Source organism: Lynx rufus, unplaced genomic scaffold, assembly GCF_022079265.1.
Source record: "Lynx rufus isolate CCGP_SWC_20201006 ecotype Redwood Valley unplaced genomic scaffold, mLynRuf1.p SCAF_5, whole genome shotgun sequence".
Classification (NCBI taxonomy): domain Eukaryota; kingdom Metazoa; phylum Chordata; class Mammalia; order Carnivora; family Felidae; genus Lynx; species Lynx rufus.
Window position 1 is genome coordinate 96,466,935 of NW_025814867.1, and position 25,719 is coordinate 96,492,653.

The 25,719-nt window shown below is 36.7% G+C and overlaps 1 protein-coding gene and 1 pseudogene across 2 annotated transcripts in view; both read left to right on the top strand.

The window, feature by feature from the left end:
- LSAMP (limbic system associated membrane protein) overlaps positions 1-25,719 on the top strand; it is a 646,514-nt gene that overhangs the window by 185,859 nt on the left and 434,936 nt on the right. The gene's annotated exons all lie outside the window — the stretch shown is intronic.
- Positions 1,229-25,719, top strand: part of LOC124526501 (uncharacterized) — a 31,025-nt pseudogene continuing 6,534 nt past the window's right edge.

Genomic DNA, 25,719 nt, shown 5'->3' on the forward strand with positions numbered 1-25,719 from the left:
AAAATTGAGGAGAAAAACTGTAGGAAAAACAGAAGTGTTTTGAGATTAAATAAAATGAGAACAAAGAGGAGACAGTGCATAGCAATGATATGGCAGAGGTTAAGGCTGGTTGTTTTTATGGCAGGGAGTGAAGAAGTAAGAGAATCACTGTCTTACATCTGAGGGTATTTGTTACCAAAAGAATCTTACATTCATTTACACACTTGACCAATAGGAGATAAACATATTCTTGCAAGCAACCCGATCACATTATTGCAAACCAACACCACCAGTATTTATTTGTACTGCTTTCTAAATAAAAAACTAGTTCCATGCACTTCGCTATCATATTGGCTTCTAGTTGTGATAGGCAGAGAAGTAATCTATGAAAGCATTTATAAGCCTTAAAATAGGAAAACACATGTATAATTACAAGGAACAATGAACATGAGAAAGAGCTTCTGCAAAATTTTCCAGTTTTCATCTATGAATGAGAAAGTGTCGGGACTGAAAATGAACCAGTCTAAATTTTTCACCACTTGTGAGCAAAATATAGCTATTGAATACTGTCTTATGCTCATAGGACTGTATTAGAACATAGAAGTCACTTTTTGTATGGGTGTTTTTACTACCTATGACCAATGTATCATGAATAAGCAAAGATAAAGGTTTTTGAGTACAAACAAGTGATTGAGGCCTGTGCACTGTTGGCATGAGATCACTGACATTTTAAGGTTGTCATGTTATTGGATAGCTAAATGTATATTTTGAAAATTTATCAGTTAAATGTATAGCCACTGAGTAATTCTGCAGAATTGTAAATTTCTGTTGTTGTAATTACCAAACATTTTGAACAGTGTTAGAGCACCAAGGAACTGATATGTTGATATGTTTTGGTATTAAAAAAAAAAAAAAAAAGACAATTCTTGTGTAGGGTCAAGCCAAATCCAAAAGTCTACAGATTTGTTGAAGTGAGGACAGAATGACTACATTTGTGTGTTGGATTTTTGTTTTTACTTTGTTTTAAATGTTTAGTTATTTAGAGAGAGAGAGAGCAGCGGAGGGACAGAGAGAGAGAGAGAGAGGGAGAGAGAGAATCCTAATCAGGCTCCACATTGTCAGCGCAGAGCCAGACATGGGGCTCAATCCCACAAACCATGAGATCATGACCTGAGCTGAAATCAAGAGTCAGATGCTTAACCTACTGAGCCACCCAGGCACCCCTGTGTGTGGGTTTTTCTTTTTTTTAATGAAATTGCTTCTCTCTGCTGGGAGCAGCTCTCCTGCCACACTACCTCTTGTCCTGAAAATTTATACCTGCTCAGAGTTCATCTCCACCCGCTTCTTGGTCAGGAGTACCTGTCAGTTGTTGAGCCTATCACTGTCTGCAGTCGTGCTAAAACAACCATAGACACCGACAGGTGACCGGCAGGTGAGAGTCTCAGCAGTGTGGCAGCCCTGTCCCCTGACATCACTTGTTCCTATCTGCAGCTTCCATTTCAAGGGAAGTTTCAAGGAACATCAATACAAAAGCCAAGTTCGCTGGGGCTGGGACTGCCTCAGGCAGACGTGGCTGGCACTGAGACTGAAATTGGTATTATGTTTGGGAGCTTCATCATTGGTTATACCAGGAACCCTTCTCTGAAGCAACAGCTCTTCTCCTACACCAGTCTGGACTTTGCTTTCTCAGAGGTCAGGGGGTTCTTTTGCTTGATAGTGGCCTTTCTCATCCTCTGCTGTGTGAAGGAGTCATATCCCTCTTCCATACATAGGTCTTTCTCCTGTGTTTTGTCTGCCCTGTTATGTTCCTTTTCCTCTAATTCCTCAGACAGCCTTGGGAATGTGATTGGCTCAGGGTTTGACAGAAGGAAGACAAACAAGTAGTATATTAGTAAGATTTTTTAAAAAATTGATGGAAAGTATCATTCCAATAATTTTCAAGAGTGTTACACATAAACCATTTGCTAAGAAAGTGCAAATTTGTGCATAATGTGTGTCTCTTTCATTTTCCATTTGAGCAGTCACTTCACATTATTGTACATGCACAAAGTGATCACTCTAGAAGCATATGCTTACCTGAAAGTAACAACTCTTTTTTTTTTAATTTTTTTAAACATTTATTTATTTTTGAGACAGAGAGACAGAGCATGAGCAGGGGAGGGTCAGAGAGAGAGGGAGACACAGAATCCAAAACAGGCTCCAGGCTCTGAGCTGTCAGCCCAGAGCCCGATGCGGGGCTTGAACTCATGGACCGCAAGATCATGACCTGAGCCGAAGTCGGATGCCCAACAGACTGAGCCACCCAGGCACCCTGTAACAACTCTGTTTTAATGTTAGGCAGGTGTGTTCACCTTCCGGAGGCAGCGTTAATATGTAATGGTATTATTTTCCTATTGGTGATTTTTGCTTCCTTAATTCAAACCATGTACCTAGGTATTACTTAGAATATGATACATTCAATAAAAGAGTGCCATCACCTAAGTATAATACAAGATTTTTTTTAACATTGCTTTGTGTAGAATTCTGTTAAATTTTAGTAAAAAGGAAAACCTTCACAAAATTTGTCCCTGACACTCTGTTGAGTACTGTAAAGATTAAGGTTTTCAAATATACTAATCTTTAAAATGGAAAAGATTCTTAATTGAAAAAAAAATAAAAGAATGGAGTAAACCTTCCATAGTAACTAAGTTATTGTTAACGCTCAGCTAAGAAAAGGTATTTTAAAAGCTACTGAGAATTCAAAGGAGAAATATACAAATGATAAGAAAGATTGTAATGAGGGTTGGAAAACAATTTTGGAGAAGATAGATTCATCCTTAGATTACTCATTAATTTTGTAGAAAGGCAGCCGTATTAAATTTCATTTAGGAGGCCATAGAATTGCACATTTCTTCATTCTTTTATGAGAATGAGATTAAGGACAAGAAAACAAGCTAGAATCAAAGAATCAGTCAAAAGCAAAGTGGGTGACAATTAGGGTCAATGAGAATCAGCTTTGATTCCTCCCATTTTACCTGATAATTGTCAGGTTATTAATTTTATAGTGCTAATTAATATTACTTATACTTAATGAGGCGCTGCAAAATTCTGAGCCATTAAGGAAAGTCAAAGTATGTTTCTGTGTTTACTGAGGAAGCAAAGGAATACTTTAAAAAAATCAATAAAATACTTGGAACAAAAAAAACCCACGATAAGTAACCTTCACTTAACTATTCATTGATTTAACTAATATTTATGGAGTACCTACTATGTATCAGAAATTCAAGGTAATGAGGTTACAGTGACAATAAGCAAAACCAAGTGTCCCTAGAGATCATGGAACTTAAATTCAAATGATCAGAAAAATTACATTGCTTGTTATAATTCTCAACCTGATGTGTAAGCTGATTCTATGTTATATTTTGTTATTGGTTTTGTTTATTTTGTAATTAAGAGAAAATATTTAGAACAAATCTATCATTTTATATGGGATATGCAATAACAGCATTATTTTATATAATCTAATTTTGTTACATAAAATAGTCATACTGTACTACTCTTTGAGTACTTAAAATTGAATTATGTGTGACTACTTAACGTATTATCCAAAGTTCATTGGAAAGCATAAAAGATAGAGTGAAAAGAAAAATGAGGACCAAGAAAACAAAAAGAAAGATTGAGCTTCTGTTCTGAACTAAATGTTTGTGTTCTCCTCAAATTTATTAGTTGTGATCCTAACCCTCAATGCAATGGTATTATTAGGAGGTGGGACCTTTATGAGGTGATGAGGTCATGAGGCTGGAGCCCTCTTGAATGGAATTAGTTTTCTTATAAAAGAGACCTTGGAGAGCTTTCTTGCCCCTTCTGTCATATGAGGACACAGCGAGAAAATGGCCATCTTTGAACCAGGAAGCAGGCTCTTATCAGACACTATATCTGCTGTTGCCTTGATCTTAGACTTCCCTTCCTCTAGAAGTATGAGAAACAAATGGTTGTTGTTTAATCCACCCAATCTGTTGTCTTTTGTAATAACAGCTCAGACTGAGACAGTGTTCGTGACAGACGGATGCTTTATATACTGTCTTTTTAGGGCCCATTTCTCCTTCTTCTCCCAAGTTTCGGAGGGATAGAGTATATGTGCATACATTGGATCTACTACAGTTGTAAATGTGTACCAATTTGTTTAGTCTGCAGAAGTTCCCTGTAATTCTAGTGCTTGGTTCTCTGCTGCAGGGAATATGAGAAAACATGCCTCTGAAACTGAAGGGCAAACTCTGGCCTCCCATCCTAAGTTTAGAACTTAGGACCTACACACCAAGTGTGCCTTCTTGGAAGGGCACAACTTCACTCTGGAAACTATGCCCTGGGCTTTGCTCAAAGGGGTCTCGATGGTGGGATTCGGAAACAGATGGCTGAAAGTATGGGACCTCCAGATGTGGAAGAGCAGGCAAGAAGTGCTTGCTGCATCTGAGTGTCTTAGTACAAGCAATTGAAAAAAGGTAAAATGTTTCCTGCCATTGAAGAACAGTCATTTGTGCCACTCATAAAACGTGGCCCAATGGGTGTCAGGATCTTCTGTGTCAGATTCGTTTTTTCTTTCCTTCCTCCTCACCTGGACTGGAAAAAGTGAGGGCACGAAACAGGTTGAATTATTCTGCTTCATAAGAGAATGAGGTGATGAGGACACAGAACAGAGAAGAAAGAAAGGATCAAGCTTAGAAGAAGTGGATAAATTATATGAGAGATTTAGGTAAGGTCAAATATTTTGAACAGCCCTTACATACTAACCTGTGTAGGTATCTTATACACAATTATAGATGAAGGCCTATCATATATTAATCATGTTATTGGTGTACTGTTCTATTATTCCCTCCAACCAATTCTTCAACTTCACTCAAGCTGTAAATCACACTATCAAAAATTAAAGATGGAAAACACCTGTGAGGTCATAGCTTATCCCTTGTCTTGAGCAGTGTAAGGAAAACCAACATTTTCCTCAGGATTTTGTAAAATGATTTTGTAGCTCCCCATGCTGGCGTGCACAAAGGTCTACCCAAATGCACATGCCTTGCAGGTTGGGTTTGCACAGAGACAGGTTTTAAATGCACTAGGGGAAAGCAGCTCTTGCTAAGTGTTTTATAACGTGTCAAGAAACCTTTATCGAACATTTAATCCAAAACCTGGCTTTGAACCAGGGAGGCATACAATTCTGTAATTAATTTTTTTTACCTTCTTTTGCTAATCGCTGATAAAAAGCTTAATTCTATTAACAACTCGACTTGACAAATTGCACCGCTCAACGGAAGCGTTTAGAAATTAATTATGCATTTTATTGCATTAGGTTGGATAAACAGGGAAGCACCAGGAAGAAAAAGGAAAACTGGGAGAGAAGGAAAATGGTCACAATATAAATAATTCATTGGTGTCTGACTATTTCCATTATGACTCAATGTGTCATTTAAAATATAAAATAAACACACCCCCTTCCTGAATGGCACCTCCTGTTTAAGTATGGTTTCACCTCTAGACCACGTTAATAATACAGGTTTCTTCTACTTTTTCCTGAAAGCATACATTTTTCCCCCTAAAGCCCAAGCCGATTTGGATCCCTAAAGGGACTTCTCATCTAGTTGTCATGGAAGCTCAATCCTTCCCCTTAGATCCTTCAGCCTCTAGTCTTAGGAATCTCAGAGCATGGCCTTCAGAGATTTAACTAAGAGTAGCAAATCCTAACAGTACGTGTACTGTTGTAGCACCAAAGTATTAAAAACTAGGAGAAAGATTAAGTTGGCTTCCATTTCACTTCTCTAGTTAAGGCTAAGTGCTCAAGCAGTCAAAAGACCATATGCAATTTTTATGGCTCTCTTTGTCTATAAATATACATGTTTCAAAGTGGCTGTTGAAAGAGATTTCTGGCAAGGATCAAGTTCTAGCATGTGGACTTCTAAACTGTGTCTGCTCCAACCAAAGACTTTTACCCTGTAGCAAACTTGTCAGTAAATTCATGTTTAAAGCATTATACTCTTTCTCTCTGATACACTCTTTTGCATCTCTCTGGCCAATCTTCCTTTTCTTAACTTGTGAGCTAAAATATAATTATGCTTTTAGATTTTCTTCTAACCTCGGATGCACTCAATTGTTCTTTTTTTTTCATTTTTGTTTCATAATTGTTATATCAGTACATAACCATGTTACTGAAATTAATATCACCATCAATGATGATGGGCATGTCAGGAGAAGGAACTGTTCTTTGAAATGAGATGGAAGTGTAGATACAATGTCATGTCACACAGAGCACAGGTGCTTTCCTGATGTCCAGCTTCAGTAATTGGTAAAGAGCCCCCATCCAATCTGAAGAATGATGAGAATCAATTTCTTATCAGAAATCCTCTCCAGGGAAACAGCAGAGAGATTGAGAGATTGGCCAACACCCAGAACAAAAGTGACTATTCTTGGCAAATTTGTAAGTTTTTAACCAGGGAGGTTTGTGGAAAAATACATTATGGGAAGATTTTTGGGTTCTGGGAAATTTCCTGGAAATAGTTCCAATCGTTTGAGTTTTTCCAAAGACACTGAAACTAACATGTTCAACCACTAAACAGATTGTAGTCAGAGTTTTTATAAAGCCATAGTTTTGTATAAAGCCCCATGCTAGCTTTTTCTAGTTCTGGTTAACTAATGGCACTCTCTTCAAGTCTGAGTCCCAGCAGGATCTGTCTAGGATATCACTGAAATAAGAAGGTGTAATGGAGGAACTGATTTTGTTTATTCATGAGAGGCAGAAATGGAGTAAACCAGGCTACAAGTCATCTTTATCATGACATGTTGGGGCCCCTTCTTTTAATTTCTGTCTGTTTTTAAAAGTCTATTCCCTTCTTGGTCCGGCCACATTATGTCATTGTCCTTTTCTGTAAAGCAGGTAGGTACTGGTGAGTGAAATCTGTATGAATCTATTTGTTGCATAATTGAATATAAGAACTGTCAAATCCCGATACAATTTATGGACAGACTTCTAGCTATAAAATGGATACAGAGACTTTCATCCTCAACAGATAAGTTTATTCCTTCTTCTCTGTGTTAGATGGTAAAGGGATTTTGGATACTATGAGATATATCACAGTCCTTGTCCTTAAGGAATATTCCATATACGTATAAAGTATATTAACAGAGAAACTCTTCTAGGGGTTATTATATTAAATGTTCCCAATGAAGGATGTGTACAGTCAGTGCTGCTGGACTTTAGAGGATTTGGTCCCATTGTGGAACTCTAGGGAAAGGCAGGAATTGGAAGAAGCATATGGTGTTTAAATTGGGAAGAACTTGATGATCTGAAAATTAGTATGTACTTACAAAATGTTATGATTCTCAGAAAATGAGAATGATCTTGCTGGGCTTTTTTGAGCAGGAAGAGTTGTCACAGTGACTCTTACAGCAGCTTGAATCCTATCACTAACTCGGTGTCTTGACATTGTCCCCCACTCTTAAATTTCAAACTCTGTTGGTTTTATCCATTTTATTTTTCCACTATAAAACTTTGAGTTCACTGAAGCACTGCAGCTGCTAATATCCAATGTACAAATAAGAAATCTCCATCCTTCTGAGAGGAATCTACATAAGTCTTCCTGCAGACTAGCTTCAGCTATATGAACAACAAAGAGAAATCTTAAGGTTTATTACATTTAATGTTATCTCATGCTCTCTTTTCCCCTTGCCTTTGCAGTCTTATTTTGGGTTGCTGTGAATCGTCATTTGCAAAGATATGTGAAAGATAGAAGACAAATACTAGTAATAAAAACATGCTTTATGTATTACATATATGCAATGTTCGAGAAAAATGTGTTTCTCCAGGGAGTATAGCTGATGTTTACAACCACCACAGAAAACTCTTTGTTTAGAAATTGGATCTTGCTACTGGAAAATACCACCTCCCATTTTTTGTCTTTCCATGGATGACATCTGATTACTGAAAATCATGTTATATGGCTGGTTGGTATGTGCAGATGGTGAAGGGTATTTTATTTCTGTATTTATTCAATTTGGAAAATGTATCCATTTTTTAGATTCCTTTGCAATAGTAACATATCAAGACAATCTCTAGCTCTCTCTTTAGGAAGAAAGAGTAGTCTAAGAGTGAGGCCATGTGCTATGCTCCAGAGACCTGATAATTCTCCAAATCTGGAATAGCTCTGGGACTACTGATTTAGCTCAAGATCATATTGATCAAAAAACTCTAGAAAGGGATAGACTTACTCAATATTTGGTGTTTTGTTTTTGTTTTTGTTTTCCCATTGGTCAGGGCATCGTAGACCAAAGAAGCCTCAATCTTTGATTGGGACTTATGTCTCCAAATTCAATGATTCAAGAATCATTTCCTAATTCTTAATGATGGGTGTTATGGAATTGGCCTTCCTGGAGGCTGGTGCAAATCAGAAAGATCCCTTAAAGTTAACTTTAGGGTCACATTTGTGAGGACAACTGAAACCATAAAAATTACAGAAATGGTAGTGTTGTATGCCTAAGTAGATATTTATTGCAGTAAGTTTTCCTTGAATTATTCACATTCATAATGCTAAAATGTTTTATTCTCATAGGAAAATCCAAGATAGTTATTAAAAAATGTATATCTACATAGAGTCACAGGGACTCATGATTACAAGTACCTTTAGATATTTTTCAAATGAACCAACCACCTACTCCCCCTAGCTATGCCCTCTGGTTTTTGCCACAAAATAGTGAGCAAAGCAGCATGGAAAACCACTAACAGTGATGAAATTCTCTAATTACTCCAAAGACTGGATAAGAATCTTCATCTTGCAGGTCACAAGCTACCTAAAGCCAATTTCCTTATGGCTAACTTTTAAATGGGTGATTTGAAAAGTCTCATTTTTTCAGTATTGAATTCATGGGGGTTTCTTGGTGTGAGACTACTGGATTCTTTCTCTCCCTAGCATATTCAAATTGTTGCCAATGGAGGCAGAACAATGACAACTGCCGTAGCCTTCTAAGTGTGTACTATTTGGTGTGTCCTTCACATTTGCCTCTTGGTGCTTATAGACTGGGTGTTCATTCATAGCCACATGGCACAGGATTGGCTGTGGTTATAAGGGCCCCCCGAATTCCTATGCGTTCCAAGAACAATGAATGTTAATGTTGTTCCTAGCCAGGAGTGAGAGGAGCAGAGACACTCCTAACAAGAGCTGACACAAGGAGAAATACTGGCTTTCTGTCTCTCTTGTATGTTAAACAATTCATGAGGTTTGGGGTTGAGTGAGACATTTAATAAACATTGGCCGCTTGGACTGCCTACCACTTGTGATTTGTCACTATTGGTCAAATGTGTGAGAAGCAGAATGAGTTTTTCAGCTTTGAGGCTTAACAAATAATGCTTTTTACCATCCATTTGTTTTGAGGACACAACATGATTCAAGTGATAAGCACTGAATTTTGATATCTCTAAAAAGGTAAGACTTCTGCATGTGAAATTAAGATGAAGTTAAGGTATTTGCAAATTGAAATATTTTATAGAATCTTAGCACTGGAACTGTTTTTAGATGTCATTCAACCTAAGCTCCTATCCCATTACAGGAATCCCTCCTGAGAAATGGATCAGCTATCTATTCTTGCTTCAATACTTTGCTTTGCCTGGTTTAGTTTCTTTAAAGAATCTGCCCTCTATAGTCTTTTTTTTTTTAATTTTTTTACTCTTTATTTTTGAGGGAGACAGACAGAGTGCGAGTAGGGGAGGGGCAGAGATAGAGGGAGACAAAGAATCCGAAATAGGCTCCAGGCTCTGAGCTGTCAGTACAGAGCCCGATGTGGGGCATGAACCCACAAACTGTGAGATCATGACCTGAGCCGAAGTCAGATACTTAACCTACTGAGCCACCCAAGCACCCCTGCCCTGTAGAGTCTTAAGATGAAAGGAGTGACCCACTAGACTTGAACTATCTTCCCTCACCTGCCTGCATATGTATTTGTGACTCCTCTTTTGCTAATGAATTCACCTTCTTTCAGTGTGATTAACCTTATGGGTAAAGCACCTGCTGGGTGGTTGTGGCCCGCATGACCGGCTTCTGTTCTAAAGGTTTTCTTGGTATTAAGGTTTTTACTGCCTCTTTCCTATCTCTACCTTTTGTACTAACCATGCCATCTGCAAAATATTAACACTATGCTTTGTGGCTGAATTAGTAATGTTAGATTCTAGAGCTTATGAAATTCTAATGAAGATTTCATCAGAAAAATCATGAGTCAAATAGAGGCTGAAGTTAGATGTTTCTACCTTAAATTAACAATAACATGCTCCACTAATTTATTTTTTCAGGGACATGGTTTATAAAAACACAAACTGTGGGGTGCCTGGGTGACTCAGTCAATTAAGCATCCGAATTTGGCTTAGGTCATGATCTCAAGGTTCATGGGTTCGAGCCCCTCGTCAGGATCTGTGCTGACAGCTCAGAGCCTGGAGCCTGCTTCTGATTCTGTCTCCCTCTCTTTCTGCCCCTGCCCTGCTCACGCTCTGTCTCTCTCTGTCTCTCAAAAATAAATAAATGTGAAAAAAAATAGAAATAAATAAAAATAAAAAATTTTATAAAATAAAAAAAAATTAAAAAAAAAACAACACAAACTGTTGCTTGGGGCCACTTGTCTTTATAAGGGGGCAGTATGTCCTAGCAAGTAGGGGTCTGAACACAAGGGAACAAGACGAAGGTGGGCACATGGACAGCTAACCTTTTGTCCCTTGGAGGAATCCCACCTAAAGGATCATCCGTTTATCAACTCTCTGCTTCCATATTTCATTCCACCTGTAAGAAGGAGGTGGGCACATAGGAAACAATGGATTCCTTTTCCTTCTCTTTCCGTTTATAGCTTTCCTTTTTTTCCCCCTTTCTATTCATCACAGTTTTGAGCATCTGAAAGAGGAGGTAGAAAATAGCTGTTCTACTGTTGGTAATAATTTATGTTTAATTTGTTTTTTAAAGGGTTTTTTTTGTGGGGGGAAGGGCAGAGAAAGGGAGAGAGAGAACCCCAAGCAGACTCCACACTGTCAGCACACATCAAGTCAGGCTTGATCCCATGAACTGTGAGATCATTTCCTGAGCTGAAATCGAGAGTTGGACGCTTAACTGACTAAGCCATCCAGGCGCTCCTATTTACGTTTAATTTGTATACAGATATGGGTTTCTTGAATATTTGTTTTTGTAAGGATGAATTGAAAAATGAATGGAAGTCAGGGTGAAGGCAACAGCTCTTTAATAAGGCAAGGGTTACCAAATGCATAGCCAATAGTAGTGTGATTTTTTTTTTTTGGATTAGATAACAAGTTCTAGAAACTCCTGACAATCTAGATTTGACAGTGTGTTTCAGGCTGCAAAGAAGATATCTTCTCACTTGAATTAAGTATTCATAGGGAAAATATCAATACCATCTTTTTTAAATGTTTTAATTTTTGAGAGAGAGAGACAGAGTGTAAGTGGTGGAAAAACAGAGAGAGAGGGAAACACAGAATCTGAAGCAGGCTTCAGGTTCTGAGGTGTCAGCACACAGCCTGATGCAGGGCTCAAACTCACGGACCACGAGTTCATGACCTGAGGCAGAAATCAGACACTCAACCAACTGAGCCACCCAGGTGAATACAGTCTTTAAACTAAAATTAGCTAGGTAATAGAATATGGGTGTTATTGTCAAGCACTCTGCTATTCATTTTATTGAATTTGACTCTGTTTGGCACAGATCATTGTTCTAGGGCAAAAAAAAAAAAAAGGCATAGGATTCAGAAGATCTGGGTTTTTCTTTGGCACTGATATCAAATAACTGAGAGATTCAGGGCAAGTCAGTTATTTCTCTGGATCTCAGTCCCCTTATGTATAAAATGGGGTTCATAGTAATGTTTGTTTTAGGGTTCATGGGAGGCTTTAAGGAGATAATGCACTTGGAAGTACTTTGTAAATTATAAATGATGATTTTAGTAGTTTGATTGTTGTCAGTATGATATTGTCACTGGTGAAACTGTAACAATAATATGCTATAAAGCAGTATTGTTTATAACTTTGCCTACGTATTATCTAAAGGGGCTTGCTAGAGCAGTATTTTCGGGGACTTTCCTGGGTGTGCAGTTCCCAAAAGACTAGATATTAAAGCATCTTCTCTAGTTTCCACAATCTGAGAACCACTGGATCCCAGGATTAAGCAGACAACTTTTCCAGGCACCAGGGCAAAAGGAATATCAGACAAAGAGACTAGATGACTTACTAATCCTGAAATCAGGGGATATATATTATTCTGGACACACCTTAGATCGACATATACCCTGACTCTCACTCTTTCAATAGTGTTATTAAACTTTAGTGCATTTGAAAGACTCTTATCATGGGGATTGTATCAGTTTGAAGAACAAATGCCAGTGTTTCACACATAAGTGCATATAGACATGTGGATGTACTCATATCTAACATGTATGCACAGGCATCTTTGGCCTGGCATCTTGCTCAAGAAACCACAATGAGGAGCAAGCAGTGTAGGGTAGAGAGCTCAAGACCAAAAGGGTCCAAAGGAGCTGACCTGAAAATTGAGCAGTTTGGACATAACATAGAAGATAGCCCCGTTTGCCTGACTTTTTGCCAAGTTAAGGTAATATTTGCAGGATGCAGGATGAACTAAATGGTTTATTCTGTCCCAGAGGTCTTGTCTAAACATCATAGCTGCTTGGAATGCCCCATTCTCCTTTTCTAGCTCTCAAAATCCCATTCATCTTTCAAAGCAAGCTCTGGAATTTAAAATCATATTTCCTTTCTGGAGTCATTTCTAACCTACTCCAGAAGGCAGGTCTACATCCTTGCTTTGAAGTAAATTAGTTACATGTGCATCAGTCTTTTCTTCCATTATTTGAACTTCTAGAGGTAGGACATCTGTCTGCTTTATTTTTATATCTCTAGAACCAAGCATTACCTGGAACAGAATTTGGTAAATGTCACTACCCAGGTGATTAATAGTGTCAGTTTTAAAGAATATGTCCTTGAGAATATGTCCTCAAGGTCACGACTCTTCTGTTACCCTCCTGTGATTTTTCCTCTATAGCGTGTGGACTCAAATCCACCACCATCCTCTATGGTTCTCTAGGTGTACACATGATGTTTCATTACCATTTGAGAGAAGTAATAAGTGATTATATTAATCCTCTCAGATGAGTCAATTTGTCCGGGCAAAGGTTCCTATTGGCTGATTTTCATTATCGCTTTATGTTTAATTACATATTTTACCTGTATTTTAAGTAGTCAAAGACTAGAGAAAGACCTCAATTGCTAAAGTCTCTTATGGATTACATATTTGATTCAAGGCCACAATCCAGCTTGATATTCCCTCCTGCTTTCTACAGAATCTCTTCTCTGAGTGTTACCATAAGCTTACCCTAGTCCTAAAACTTCTTCTTTACCAAAATATTATTATATACATTGCTCCCTCAATTTCTCCAGTAATACCTCCAAATATCTCCACAATTTTATTTTTCTATGTCATATTTGAAGGTTTTTTCTTCTCAAATCAGCAACAAATATCTTGACCTGTTAACTTCCTTACATACTTATTCAACCTGTGTCCTAGGGTCTTAGAGGATAACACTGATGTCATAAAATGATGGTTTTATTTATCAACTAAGAAACTGTGTGACAGATACATATCTAAAACATCTAGGAAGTCTGAAATATATATAGAAAGGTCTTTGTCTGATACAATAAGTTAGTGAGCTTCCTATCACTGATTATGGACAAACAGAAACTAGCTTAAATACAGAGGTAGGGAAATTACAGGAGCAATTTAATATTAGATAATGGTCACTCCCAAATTTATAATTGTCTCAACTTTCACATCACTTTGTTGAGATTAGAGTTCCATGACCTTACTTCTGTATCATACTGACAATGATATATAAGCCCTGCATGAATTGTTAATACCACATGTTTCTATATATCTTCCCAGCTTGCTTTCTAATTACATGTCCATTTTCTGACCATGTATTTGTTCGTGAGAAGATAACCATAGTCACTAAAAAAACTGAGGATAGAAAAGCTAATATGAGGCTTGTTGATTTCATATGTTCTGAAATGAACATCACCCCCATACCTATTCTACCTCTGCCCTATTATCACCACTACCAGGACATTTGCAAAGTAGGAGACAATCTGTCCTGTGGCTATTTTGGTGTTTCCAGGATTGTCCTCCCATTTTTCACTTACTGATTCTCCCTTCCCACACCCTACTGTATGCATCTCTTTGGATGTGACATAGGGGGACCACATCCCCTCCCCTCTCCTGCCCTGAGGTGCTTGTGGAACTCAGAAAATGATGTGCAGTTGGGTTGTTTATCACCACGCTGAAAAACGGAAGGATGGCATCGCTACAGGAGCAGATGGCACTGCACGCTTGGCATCATTTTCTCAGACAAACCAGGACTAGGGCTGCGAATACTGGCATTTGCCTGCTATAGTCATTCATATCAAAACATAACAATGAAAATAAGGTACTTTTGCAGGAAAGGTTTTAAAGATTTTTTTTCCAGAGATTTAAAATTGTATGTGTTTAAGCATCTTAGGCTCCTGTTGTATGCATACAACATGTTTGCCCTCCTAACATTCTTTTATCAAGTGAAATTTTGTATATGAAGGTTTTTTCTTTTTGTATTTATCTTTCTATGTATTCCCCTAAATGTACTTAGGCAGCGATATATCAGAAAATTGCATTTAAGCTTGTAGAGTGTGTTTGGAAAGTCGAAATAAAAATGGTAGTATAAAGAATAAGAATGTGTTTTAATTCTGGAAACTAGTAAATGTGTACAAGAAAATTTTTATTTGTGAAGGAATCATTAATCATTGCTTTAGACAACTCAAATTAAGGTTCTACTACCTATTAACTGAGTGATTTTAAGCAAATCTAACCTATTGATGTACAGTTTTTCTCATTGGGAAAGGAAAGAGTTTGGACTGGATGATTGCTAAGATTTCTTCTAATTTTCTTTGATTTGATATTTCTATGAGAATTAATGAAACAGTAATATAGACTACCTACCTTTTCGTGTGTGTGTGTGTGTGTGTGTGTGTGTTTGTGTGTGTGTGTTCCTTTGTTTTTTCTTTTCTCCTCCTCCTCCTCTTCCTTTTTCTCCTTATGAAGCATGGAAAGTATGCATTTCATTTCTGAAGTATAGTCCACATTTTTCCCTGTGTTCCTTCTCTCTTCCCTTAGAATCAGTACTTTTTGCCTCCATTATGATTTCCTTTGAGAAAATAGAAAACTCCAAGAAAATAGCTATAGTCTCTCATGTATTTGAATTAACAAATATATGTATTCATCCATTCAGCAAATTCCATTGCAGGCAGGTGTTAGGCTTTAGGAATACAGTGATGGTTAAGATATGTTCCCTGCCTTACAGGAATTGGCAGTCCAGCGGGAGGCATACTACCTACATATATACATAGTGCGATGTAGTAAGTGCCAAAGTAAAACACAAGAGACAAAACCGATTTTGTTAAGATATGGGAAAAATGTCTCAGAAGGGGTTACATTGGGTTTTAGAGGAATTATTATGATGGAAAAGGGAAAAAAACACTTTATGCAGAAGGAACAGTATATATTGGAACAAAGAGTCTGATATATTTGGAGAAAAGTAGGAAATTATATACACCTTGAAACAGGGTATAGATGAAAAAGGTAAGAATCAAAGTCTGAGAAGAAACTTCGGGCCAGATTTTGAAGGGCTTTGTTTTCCTAAGACGTTTGTATTTGACCTTATAAGGAAATAAGAAAACAGCAGAGTGTTTTTTTTTTTAATTGAAGGAAAACTGACATATAATATCACAAGATATTATACAAGACAGTGATTCAATATGTACATTACAAAATGGTCACCATCATAAGTCTAGTTACCATCTGTTACCATATAAAGTTGTTAGAATATTATTGACTGTATTCCCTATGCTGTACATTGCATCCAATGTCTTATTTGTTCTAGAGCTAGAAGATTGTATCGCTTAATCCACTTCATTTATTTCATCTATCTGCCGACTCTCTTCCCCTCTGGCAATCATCAGTTTGTGCTCTGTATCTGGAAGTCTGTTTCTGTTTTGTTTTGTTTTGTTTGTTTTGTTTTGTTTTGTTTTCAATTCCATATACAAATGTTCATATGGTATTTTCTTTATCTGTCTGACTTGTTTCACTTCCTGTGATACCCTTTAGGTCCGTCCCTGTTGTCACACATGGCAAGCTCTTACTCTTTTTATGGCTGAATAACATTCCACTGTATATATACAATATCTTCTTTATCCATTGAGCTATCAATGGACATTTAGTTTGCTGCCACCTGCAAACAATTGTAAATAATATTGCAATGGACATAGGGTCTTTTCAAGTTAGTATTTTTATTTTCTTTGGTTAAATACCTAGAAGTGGAACTTCTGGATCATAGGGCAGTTCTATTTTTAATTTTTTGAGGTACCTCCACACTGTTTTGCATAATGGCTGCACCAATTTACATTCCCTTCAGTAGTGTCCAAGGGCTCCCCTTTCTCTATATCCTTGCAAACACCTGTTATTTCTTGTCTTTTTTGATAATAACCATTCTGACAGGTATGAGGTGATATCTTAGTGTAGTTTTGATTTGCATTTCCCTGATAATTAGTTAGTATCTTTTAATGTGTCTGTTGGCCATTTGTATGTCTTCTTTGAAAAAAATGTCTTCATTTCTTCTGCCCATTTTTAATTTGGTTATTTTTTGGTTTTTGGTGCTGAGTTGTATAAATTCTTTTAGATAAATATTTTGGATATTAACTCCTTATAAGATATATTGTTTGCAAATCTTTTCCCATTTGGTGGGTTGTCTTTTTGCTTTGTTGGTGGTTTACTTTGCTGTAGAAAACCGTTTTTATTTAGGTGCAGTCCCAATGGGTTAATATTGCTTTTGTTCCTCTTGCCACAGGGTAGCTGTTTTAAGTTAGTGTGGTTAGGTAAGTCTTACTGAGGCAAAGAGGATAAAATGACAGCAAAAGTCTAGATACACAAAGATTAGTAGAAGGAAGAATATTCTAGACACAGGGATGGATTCTTGTTCTGGAATTTAAATACACTAGAATTAAGCAAGCAGAGGATGTTTGGAAGAGAAGGTAAAGACATGTTAGGTATGAGTACATGGATTTGCTTGGTAGGAAGTTGGATATGTATCTGGCTATATGATAAGATTAGATCAATGGAAATAAATTTGGGAATAAATACATTTAAAGGACATTTGAAGTTATGATTGTGGTTGAGAAAGGGATAAAGTAACACATTCCCAAGAAGACCCTAACTTATACAAATGCCAAAGGAGTTGAGAGAAGGTTTGCTAAGACCCAGGGTGGCATAGTTCTCCAGTGATAAGGGGCAGAGTACTGCCTCTACAATAGGGATTAAGTAAAGGTCAATAGACACACAAGGGTTAAAGTAGTAGGAAGGGAAATTGAGGAAGATGTAACCTAGATCTTATTTTGATTGTACTTGGAATGGGGACTTTAAAGCAGAGTGGTAAAAGTTTATGGAATCTACCATAAGGAGCACATAAGAGAACTTACTGAGTACAAATAAAAATTTGTCAAGCAGCATAGAATACTCTGCTGAAATTAGACTACCCTATTATGTTCCTTCTGCCACTTACCAGATTTACAATACAGAAACACAAATTTCATAATTGTAAGTTTTCAGACCATTTATGATAGACTAAGTATGATCTTTTTAAAATGTTTGTTTGCTTTTATGTTTGTTTAGAGAGGAGTGGAGGGACAGAGAAAGAGAGAGAGAAAGAGAGAGAGAGAGAGAGAGAGAGATTGATTCCCAAGCAGGCTCCGTACTGTCAGCACAGAGCCTGACGCAGGGTTCGATCACACGAACCATGAGATCATGACTTGAGCTGCAATCAGGAGTTGGATGCTTAGCCAACTGAGCCACCCAGGCACACTTAAGTATGACCTTTAAATAAAAAATTAATTGCCGTAAATTTTATTTTCATTTACTCCTCCTTATCTTATTACTACATTCCTGTATACATTTGGTTTGCTAGCAGCAAATGGTTTATGAAATTAAAGTTGCAACTGTTCAGAAATTGTATATTTTCCTATTCCTGATTCTCCCCAAATTGTATGGATACAGAGGGAAAATTTTGTGTAGAAGCACAGGAGTTCTTCAACCCTCACTGTTTCAGGGCTCAACGTTAAAACATGCATTGAATAGTTTAGATTATTGGAACTTAGAAATTTCAAAATAGTCCAGATTTTAGGTCTCCTATAGGTATTTGAATTATCTTTTGACTTAGGTTTTGGCAATTTGCTAACATACAGGAGATGAAAAATGAAAAAAAAAAAAGAAGAAGAAGAAGAAGAAGAATCTATTTCCTTTCTATGCTAAAGAGCTAGACTGTCCTGGACCTATAGCAGTTGCTTCTTGGATCCAGTCCTCAAACTGCTCTACTCCTGTCTTTGTAGCAGGAGTCTGACCTCCACAGACTTTTTGGTTCCAAGGCGCTCCTGTTCTGCTGATCCTCTTGCTGGTCTCAGACATTAGCAGGCATGGTGGGAAACTGGAGAGCAGTAGAAAGAAAAGAGCTAGAGTATTTCTCTTTCTCTTTTCCAGTTGGTATCTTGGACAGGCTACTGACTTTCTTTTGTGACTCCAGATCCTCAGGACTGACCTTCATAGTTCCAGTTTTTGCTCCTGGATTCAAGCACTACCACTTCCTCTGTCTCTACTAGAAGGAAGGAGTAGCTCTCTGCTGCTGCTAATCACTTTTGGGCCTCAGTGTCACCTGATTGGCTTCTCATTCTCTTCCATCATCTATTTATCAAGTTCCTATATTTATTTCCTTTCCTTTTAAAAGCTCATAGAAGGTTGTGTTTTTTGCTTATACCTTTACTAACACAGTAAAATTAGGAGCTTACTCCAGGGCAAGAGATCCTGATATTTTAATTCATAATGGAATAGAATTCAATATTTATCTGAAGGGTTTTTTTTTAACTGTGATGCAGAACAGAGAAAAATGCTTAAAATATCCTTTAGAAACCAAATCTTAATGGATTTTTTTAATGTTAAAATTCAAGTTAGATAGGTTGAACATGTTTGGGCTGCAAGGATCAGTACACAAAGAAAGCATATTTATAAGTAAAACCAAACCCTTGGAACAAAAAATGCAATAAAAGAAAAAAGTATTTGGGAAAACAGGTTAGAAATAATAGTGGGGCAGCAGAGAAAAAGGAAAAAAAAAGTCCAAAAGACAGAAGGAAAAGTAGGAAACCAGAGGATCTGAAGAAAAGAAAAAGACAGTTTTTTATGGAAGAACAGAGATGAAGCTGACACAGAACATGCCCACACGGATTGCTGTCCCACTTCTTCTGGATCACCGGGCCTGCCTAGATTATCCAAGAAGCTTTTTAATTTCAGCTCATGACCAGCCCTTTCCTTCCCCTACCATCAACCTGCTAATGCTTTTCTAATAATTACCATTTTTGAAACTATTTTGGCTGTTAAAAATGTTTCTTTTTAATAAGCTGATTAAAAGAGGCTGCTTATTAGCATAAGCTCTTTGCCGTTCAGCCCTCTTCCTAATTAAAAGCACTCATCTGTGGAGACCTCGATTTTTCCCTTCTTTCTGTGATGAGTTTTTGGATATTTTTCATTGGAAATTTGCTTTATTTTACTTTTCTTTCTTTTGGTAGTTTTCTGCTCCTGTATTCCACAGAGATAGAAGCTACTGAACAAAATAACACAGGGGAGGCAATGTGCAGTATGAATATCTGAGAGAGTACTGAAGACACAGCTAATGCAGTTGAGTCTAAAGAGAAAGTCCTGCTTTTATGGTGGTTTTATAGTTGTGTCAAATGTCCAAGATCATGAGTTGTCAAAAGTGATTCGTAATGGTGAAGGGTGACAATTCCAAATCTGCTATTGTTTGCAAAAGATTGTATCCCCAATATCAATAGATGTGCCCTTGGAAACATTGCTTTTTGCATAGTGATAGTGTTGAGAGTACATATTTGTAAGCTTCCTCATGATAACCCTAAAGCATGGGGATATTCAATGGATGATTTTCACTGATTATGGATGCATCCACCCCTCAGACATGGTCCTTCAATATGTGATTCGGGAACGTGGAAAGTGATTAGACCCCAAATGGCGTGATTGGTGTCAGAACTTTATATATGTTTATGAGAAGAAGTTTTTAATATACAGAAAAGTGCATTTAAAAATCACCTTCATAAAGAATAAATGAACAGAATGGGTGGTCTGTAAGAAACATGGAACAAAGGGAATGAAAGAGAAAAATGTGTATGTCTGCGAGTTGTTCAAGGAAGCAAACTTTCTGTATTAATGACATAGGATTTCTTGTTCACTTGGCATGGCATATTATTTAATGCTTACCACTGTTTGTTTTATGGACCCTCTTGAGAATCTGATGAAATGGTTGCCTTCTCATTCCCAAAAAGCAAACATTTGCATACAAATATACTCTTATTTTTTTGCTATAGCTTGAGTTTCACAGATGCCTTAAAGCCCAAGAGTCCATGTATATGAGTTAAGAATACTTGATGTAACTTCTGTAATTGGCGCTGCTAGCTATATAGGTCATTTTCCAGTTTGGCTTTACCCTATCTCATCCTCATCAAGTGAACTTCTAATTTCAAGTTTCGTTCTTCTACAGTGTTTTCTGTAGGGGAGAGATTGTGCCAACTAGATCCAGTATAAATCTTTTCCTTCACTTGGCAGACATATCCATCAATAAAAATTAATAGCATAGCATTATTGCTTAATACACATTCTTTTAAAACCTTGCTTCTGTGGATTGTCCCTCTGAACCTTTTTAACTTCTGTCTAAGTGACAACGTTTTCCTTTGATGCTCAAAAAGCAGCAGATCCAGGTCCAATGATGTATTTTTCTCAATAAAAGCTTATAGAAGAACTTATGGAATTTTATGTGTTTTATGGAAACTCCAAGAGAAGTGGCCTCCACATATCTTATAAGTCGCATTCATGAGAAGTATTGTTTAGGCCAATCAAACATTCATATCATGAATATCTTCTTTGTAAAGGGAAGATTAAAGGATATTTGTTTTTGTAAAGCTTCATGACTTGTTCTCAGAACCACACTTCCTTATAATAGCCATTAATTACATAATTTGAGGATATTTTGTATAGTATGAAGATTCTGTAAAAACATGAAGAAATAATCCCATCAACTTAATTGATGTATATTAACACACTGATTCTAAAGTTTATATGAAGAAACACATGGTCCTAGAATAGCCAATACACTACTGAAGGAGAAGAACAGATTTGGAGTACTGACACCGCTCAGCTTCAAAACTTACTATGAAGCTACGGTAATCAAAACAATGTGATATTGGCAAAAGAATAGACAAATAGATCAATGGAACAGAGTGGAAGTAGACCCACATAAATAAAGTCAACTGATCTTTGAGGGGCAAGTCAATACAATGAAAAAAGTCCTTTCAACAAACGGTGATGGATCAACTGGATATCCACATGCAAAAAAAAAAAAAAAAAAAAAAGAATCTATCTATAGACCTTACATCCTTCACAAAAATTAACTCAAAATGGATCATGGATCTAAGTGTAAAATGCAAACTATAAAACTCCTGGAAAATAATATAGTAGAAAACCTAGATAGACTTGGGTATGGTGATGCCTTTTTACTCAAACGATACAATCTATGAAAGAAATAATTGATAATTAAAATTTAAAACTTAAAAAAAATTAAAAACTTCTGCTTTGCCAAACATAATGCAAAGATACTTAGAAGATACGCCACATACTGGGAGAAAATATTTGCAAAAGGCACTTCTCATAAAGGACTTTTATCCTTCTATACAAAGAACTCTTAAAACCCAAGTATAATAAAACAGACAAACCAATTAAACAATGGGCCAAAGACCTTAATATATACTTCACCAAAGAAGATGTACAGTTGGCAAATAAATATATAAAAGATGCTCCACACCATAAGTAATCAGAGAAATTCAAATTAAAACAATGATATACCAATACACCCCTATTAGAATGGCCAAAGTCCAGAATGTGGACAACACCAAATGCTTCCATGGATGTGGAGTAACTTTTTGACAGTTTGGCACTTTCTTACAAAACTAAACATAAGATCTAGTTATTGCACTCTTTGATATTTACCCAAAGGACTTGAAAACTCTTTCCCACATAAAAACCCACACACAGATTTATAGAAACTTTTTCCATAATTGTCACAATTTGGAAATGACCAAGAAAAGTGAATGGTTAAATAAACTGTGGTACATCCAGACAGTGTAATAATTTTCAGTGCTAAAAAGACTTTATCTATCAGGCCACAGAAAGACTTAAAGGAAACTTAAATTCACATTGCTAAGTGAAAGAAGCCAATCTGAGCAGGGTACATACTATATGATTCCAGCTATGACACTCTAGAAAAGGCAACACTATAAGGGCAATAAAAAAGACCAGTGGTTATCAGAGGACGATGGGGAAATGAATAGGCAGAGAACAGAAGATGTTTAGGGCAGTACAAATACTCTGTATGTTAATATAATAATGATGGATACATGTCATTATACATTTGTCCCAGACTATAGAAAGTATAACACCAAGCAAGGACTCTAAGGTAAAGTATGAACATTCAATGATTATAATATGTCACTGTCGATTCATCCTTGGTTAAAAAAAAGTTCCTTCCTAGTGAGTGATGTTGATAATGGAGGAGGCTATGCATTTGTGGGAGTAGGGGTAGTATATAGGAAATCCATCTATTCTCTCCATTTTGTTGTAAACCTAAAACTACTCTAAAAACAGTAAGTCTCTAAAAATAAAGAATTATTTATCTAATACTAAATGGCTTATAAATGATGAAATGTATATACACTATGTTAAAAAAGTGAAAAAAAAGGAAAAAAAAGCAATAGCAGTTAGATTATGTTCAATTGAGGGTAGAATTTATAGATGATAAACTTGTCAATACAAGGAAGCATGCAATGTAACCTAATTGATTAAATTTAACCTAGAGAAGGTGGACATGATGATCTTCAAATTCATGCATGTCTAGCATAAGGAAGGAGTATAGTTATTCTTAATTAATCTAAGTGTCAGAACTAGGCTAGTGGGTATGAGGTAGAGAGGATGAGGTAAAAATACACCAGGTTAATATCAAGATGACTTAAAGCAAATAGATCCATCTAACAGAAGAATATTGGATCTTTTAAATCATGAGCTCTCGATCCCTGGAAGAGTTCAAGTACAGGTTAGATAACCACTCATCAGGAAGCCTGTTAAGTGTATTCTAAGAATTATATTTTTAAAATAATTCTAAATCTAAAATGTATGACTTTCATATAACTCTTACATACTTGTGTTCCACCACTAATTGGAAGGTCTATATATATATATATATATATATATATATATGTATACACTTAGGTGCCTATGGATTGTTTTGCAAGTTAATTTATCTTCTCTGTTCCGATCATTTAAAAGTTTAAATCATTTTTATTTAGGTACTGTTAATTTATTCAATAAATTAAATAACATATTTCTTAATATAGTATTTTGTCTTAAATTTAATTAAGATTTTAAGAATAGAATTCCTGGCTTTCAATAGATCTTGATTTCACCAATCTTTTTTTTTCTTTTTCTTTTTCTTTTTCTTTAAACATATGTTCTGGATCATGTATTCTAGGATTTGTGGGACTCAAGTTGTAATTCCAAGACTTAGTGAGCCAGAAAGTCACTTTAGTTTTCTATAGTTTAGCAAGTGAACTTTATCAAGACAGAGACATATGGCTGTGTGTGTGCATGTGTGTTTCCACTTGAACATTCATTTGGCAGTATATTGGGACCCCAAGTCATCCACTTTATTTTCCCAGTGGAGAACTATATATATATTTCACAGTCCTGTGGTGAGGTCAGCAACCCTCACAAAAGAAGAGTTGGAATAGATTCCCTTTATTCTAGACTTAGACTATCACAGGTGACATAACACAAATGCAAGTCTACTACTCATAGTTTCTAAAAGCAGAGCTATACTCAGCCACATAGGGAGACCTAAGTTGAATTCACTCTCACCTTGTGAATCATCAAAACTCTGTCAGTTGCGTTATAGCTATAGGATGTGGTGTTGATGATGCATGAGGTGAGGGGAAAAATAAAAGCACAAAACTCCATCTGGTTTTGAGGCTGCAGGCAGATGGGCTTAGCACTGCTACTTCTGAAAACAAAACAAAGGATAACCATGTCACATTTCATTTTTATATTGAGCACATTTTCCACTTAAGTCAGCAAATACCAATACATAGGGACTGCGTTGAGATCAGGTTTATATTTTCTTTGCTAATTTTAGAGGACAGGCAGGTAGACTGGAATCTCATGGGCTGATTGTATTGGGCACAAGGAGGAAAGATGACAGATGTGACGTATAACTGATGATGAAACTGATATAACAACATAAGGAAGGGTCTCTACTACCATCCATTAAATATTGTTGTATAATGGCATTAGACACAGTTATCTTTGTCCTCTTTCTCATTCCTTCCCTTCCTGGATAACTTGCATCTAAGCTGTGAGCCATGGAGCACCCCAGAAGATAGGCTTAGAAAACATTGTCTGTTTAGCCAGGGACCCATATGTGAGTAGCTCCATGCAGCAGTCAGGACAAGTACAGATTTCCCTCAACTTGCAGTGGGGTTACATACTGATAAACCCATCATAGGTTGAAAATATTTTTAAGTTGGAGATACATGTGTATGTCTAAGCTACTGAACATCATCTCTTAGCCTACCCTATCTTAAATGTGCTCAGAACACTTCCATAACCAAACTATTGGGCAAAATCATATAAACAAAGCCTATTTTATGACAAATTGTTGAATATCTCATGTAATTTATTGAATATTATACTGAATATGAAAAACAGAATGGTTGTAAGTGTATCTATTTGTTGTTCACCCTCATAATCACCTGGCTGACTGGGAGCTGCAGCTCACTACTGGTGCCTAGCGTCAGAGAGTATCCTACCATATATCACTAACCCAGGGAAGGACCAAAATTCATACTTGAAAGTATGGTTTTTAATCAATGTGTAATGCTTTTGTACTATCATAAAATCAAAAATTTGGAAGTCAGACCATCCTCTGTCAGGGCCCATCTGTGTTTAAGCAGATCCCAAACATGCAGGGATAGTAAAAAGTTCAGATTTTTTTTTTCAAAATTAGAGCTATTTTATACTTCTGTTCTATCATCTTAACCATATTTCAAAAATGTCAGGTAAGATTAAAATCATGCTGCAATGATCAAAAGAGCTTGATTAGCTTTGTGAAGGTCAAAAAGATCATGTTGTTTAGTGAACTTTTGAGGGAACCAATCCCTTGGTAGAAGCAAACCAGGAACATCCTCGCTCCAGAAGGCCTGTGATAAGTATCGTTACCTTGTGGGGATCACTTACTCAGGTGGTCATGATAAAGGCATCATTTCTCTAGAACAGAGCCTTTCAATGTGGGGCTCTTTTGCCCCCCAGGAAATAGTTGGTGATGTCTAGAGCCAATTTTGGCCCTTGCCTCGTGGTGGGGGAAGGGACGGATGCTAAGACATCTACTGAGTAGAAGCTCGAGATGCTGTTAATTATCCTATAATGTACAGAGCTGTCCTTCACAAGAAAGTATTATTCATTCTAAAATCTCAGTAGTGTCAAGGCTGAGAATCCCTG